The 4,303-nt window shown below is 35.9% G+C and overlaps 1 non-coding gene across 1 annotated transcript; it reads left to right on the forward strand.

The window, feature by feature from the left end:
• Positions 1–2,341: 2,341 nt before the first annotated feature.
• Positions 2,342–2,479, forward strand: LOC114814923. The gene has a single exon (XR_003762718.1). It is a non-coding gene; the product is annotated as a small nucleolar RNA SNORA7 (small nucleolar RNA).
• Positions 2,480–4,303: the final 1,824 nt, after the last annotated feature.

The raw sequence follows: 4,303 nt of genomic DNA on the forward strand, positions 1-4,303 counted from the left end.
CTGGTGAGCTGTAAAATGCAGTGGAGTGTTCCAAATTGCCAGCTGGAAATATGAGAGAATGATATTAAGTCTGCATTCAGAAGGAATCCTGATGCATTGATGTAATAGCTTGATAATGAAATAATTTGCCTGCCTTAATACTCTACTTACAAAGACCCCTTTCAGTCTTTGAAGTGATAGGCTTTGGAGTTCATATAAACATAGCCTAGATGAAAACAGTTTCCTCAGGACAATTTTTAATTTGTTTCTGTAAATAATGACTGTAATATATCGGCTACTAAAGGTTGATACGTTTTCAAAACTCATTTAACAGAAAGTTACATATTACCTAATATTTGTGCTCTTAGGATTAAATCTCATTGAAATCTCACAACAAAAAGTACAATAAGTCTATGTGTCTAAATTTTAGCAAGCATAATATGTATAGCCAATATAGTAATGTAGTTACTAGCGAAGTATGGATTTTATAAAATTCATAGACAAAGAGAAAAAATATATAAACAAAATTATTCAGGGTGAAAGATCTTATTAGGAAACGCCTAGGTTTTTATTGTATGAATTGGTGATCTGAATTCACCTCCATTATTTGTTACCGACTTGCAATATAATTTGTATTCCTATTACTGTGACTCCATAGCATGTGAGGTTGTGTTCTTTCTAGACGGATGTGAATATAATATGTTCCACAGAGTAATGATAATGGGAATGTGAATATGAATATGTATAGTTCAAGATTATAGTATTTGTGTATATACATCTGTATATGCAAATGTGTAATTTTCACATACACACTGCAAAACTCAATTAGTTCCATGCAAACAGAGTTAGGCAAAAGATAATTAAATTCTCATTTTCTATGAGAAATGTTTTGAAGTACACTAATGTTTTCCCAAGACCCATAAAATTGACAAAAACAATACAAATATATTAAAAAATAAGTGGTAAATAGCAAGCACAGTATAGTTATGTGATCAGAGCAATACAAACATACATGTTTATGTATACATAAATACACGTAATATTCAGTGTTACCTTTCATATCTAATTCAGCCAAAAGGCACTTTGTATGCTATTATCTATGCTGAATTAATGTCATTATCCAATACTAAATTGAAATTAGCTTCAATAACTATTATATCAGCCAAGACACTTCAAAGAAAAGGGATGAACAGAAGCTTCTGGTAGTCACATGATGGAGTGTTCATCCTTCTCTTCTCTTATGCTTTCCTATCATTCCCAACACTTTAAATAACGTCAACCTCGTTTTCCCAGAGGCCTGAACCCTTAGTGTCATATCTTTCTCATTGTCTTTCAGCTCTCACATTTATTCTCTTACTAAATTTTGCAGTTTTTTCTTACACAATATTTTCTATTTCCTAGATCAGCTCCTTCATTTACGGTCAAACAGCTACTACACTGGTCCAACCTCTGGTCATATCATGGCTAGATTATTGTATTAGTCTCTGTATCAGTCTTCCCTGCCTCTACCTTCTCCCAGCTCTAATCTATACTACATACTTCTAAACAGATCAACTTCTAGAAGTTAGGTTCAATACTCATTTATCCATTCTTCAAAAACTTTTTTAGGCTATCCATTTCCCTCCTAATTAAACAAAAGCTCCTCAAAATCAGCTTCAAAACTCTTCATCAATTCTATTTATTGAATCTGCTCATCACATGCTATTACCTAAAACTCACTTTCTTCATTTCTCTCAAGATAACCTAATAATGGTAACTTACCCTTAACTTTTCCATCTTTATTGCCTTGCTCATGGTGTGAATACAATTGAAAAATGACTGAATGAAAGAATGAATGGTGTTTCCCCAGCCTCTATCTCCCTGCTCCCTGACAATCCAACAGAGAACAAATGCCCATATTCAAGCCCATCTAAAATCTCACCTTCTCCAACAAGCTTTCCCACATTAAATGCCTAATGCTCTGTTATAAACCCAACTGTCAATCAATTAATAGCACTTGTTAAGCACCTAATGCTTGCAGAGCACAGTGCCATGTGCTTAGAAGACTATAATAGTGTCACATATATCACTTATGAATTTATTTAAATCCTTCCTCAGCACTTGTGAATACATGTAAGATGAACTGTAAAATAAAATATTTATTCTGACTACCCTATTTGGAAATATTTATTATGACTGTCTCCCCTATTAAAGCATAAATTCCTTGTAGACAGGGTAATGTATCTTTTTTTGGTTGGACTTTCCTAATTCAGTGCATTGACCCCTGAGGATTCTCAATAAATACCATTATTAGTATTATTACTACTTAGTACTGTGCTTTGCACACAGTAATTGCTTTATAAACACTACTAATACTTTCTAGCACCTCTCAGGGTCGCACCTGGAGAGTTTCCAGTACTCTACCAGTCTTGGCTATGGGAGGCAATGTCAAGCAGAGGCATACCCATTCCATTCCTAGCTTGGGAGGTGGCTAGCGAATGGAAGGCAATCTGCTACAAGTCAAAACTCACCCATGCTGGGCAGCAGCGGCATGGGAGAGAGTTGATGGTAGAGATGCGAGTTTACTGCGTGGAAGGTGGGGCAATGGTAAACCACTTCTATATTTTTACCAAGAAAACTCTATGGATACACTACCAGACCCACTGCAGATGGAGAGTGGGATGTTCTGGGGGAGATGTGTCTGTGGTGTCGTTATGGGTCAGAAATGACTCGACAGCATAGGACAAGACTACTTGTGTCCTCCCTTCAAAACTACTTATACACTTAACTCTTAGCTTGCTTATTGTGGCATTGTAACCTGATTTATTTAATGTGCACTTGATTATTTCTACTAATTTCAATCTTATTTTTCTTTACATCTATCTTCCTCAACATAGAATATGATAACTATGTGGGCCAGTAATCATGTTTGATCTAATCTTGTATCCATTTTAGCTCAGTCCTTTGCACAAAATGGGCACTTAATAAATACTACTGCAACCACATCAGAGTTTCTTAAATTGAGAGAAAGCAATAGGGGCATTCGAAGTGCCATGGTCATAGGGCATTATATAAGGAGGGTGGAAATGTTATGGCAGGGAATACAATTTTTTGCAGATCCCACAATGGATGGTGAAGTCTTAACCACGAATGTGACTGTGGCTTAATAGGCTGATGTATGACAAACATTCCCTTCTCTTTTGTTTTCAGGTAATGATGGATTTGTATGTGTTGACAGCATACTATAGTTTATTAGTTAAATCAATTTATGAATATTAAAGTATATTAATAATAATAATAATCAGTATTGGCTCAATTGCAAATAGCGATTGCATGGTTGTCCTCCAAATAAACTAAATGAGATTGAGAAGCAGCATGGCTTAGTGGAAAGAGCACAGGCTTAGGAGTCAGAGGTCATGGGTTTTAATGCCAGCTCTGCCACTTGTCAGCTGTTTGACTTTGGACCAGCCACTTCACTTCTCTGTGCCTCAGTTATCTCATCTGTAAAATGCGGATTAAGACTGTGAATCTCACCTGGGACAACCTGATTAACTAGTATCTGCCCCAACGTTTAAAACAGTGCTTGGCACATAGTAAGCAGGTAACAAACACCATCACTATTATTATTATGTTATTCAACTCAAAGGAAAAAAGCCTCAAAAACCTCAATGAATTCCATCTAATAATTAGCTTCACTGAATTGACTGAAGACATTATTTCATTATTCATTCATTTCATAACAAATTGAATAAACATTCAAATATTATTGTATTATAACTGTGGCATTTGTTAGGCACTTATAATGATACCTCAACTTCAACTGTTTCAACTTTATTGGCTTAATGATGGTGTAAATACAATTGAAAAATGATTCAATGAACGAATGAATGTTTTTTCCCCAGCTCTATCTCCCTGCTCCTGACAATCCAAAAGAGAATAAATCTCCCATGTTCAAAGCCCATGTAAAACCTCACCTCCTCCAACAAGTTGGATTAAGTGCTGGAGTGGAAACAAGCATATCATGTTGGGTACAGTCACTGTCCCACATGAGGCTCAGTCTTAATTCCCATTTTACAGATGAGGTAACTGAGGCACAGAGAATTTAAGTGACTTGCCCAAAATCACAGCAGATAAGTGACAGATGTGGGCTCAGAACCCAGGTCCTTCTGAGTCCCGGGACCATGCTCTTTCCATTAGGCCTCACTCTTTCTGTACTCTGTATTATAATTATATGGTAATGATATATGATATGGTAATGGCTATGGTACTACAGCAGCCATAAATTATTGAAAGACTGGAAAGGAAACCTCGAAGCAGTATTAAAGAGAATAGATTCAATTTTCAC

Source organism: Ornithorhynchus anatinus, chromosome 10, assembly GCF_004115215.2.
Source record: "Ornithorhynchus anatinus isolate Pmale09 chromosome 10, mOrnAna1.pri.v4, whole genome shotgun sequence".
NCBI classification, from domain to species: domain Eukaryota; kingdom Metazoa; phylum Chordata; class Mammalia; order Monotremata; family Ornithorhynchidae; genus Ornithorhynchus; species Ornithorhynchus anatinus.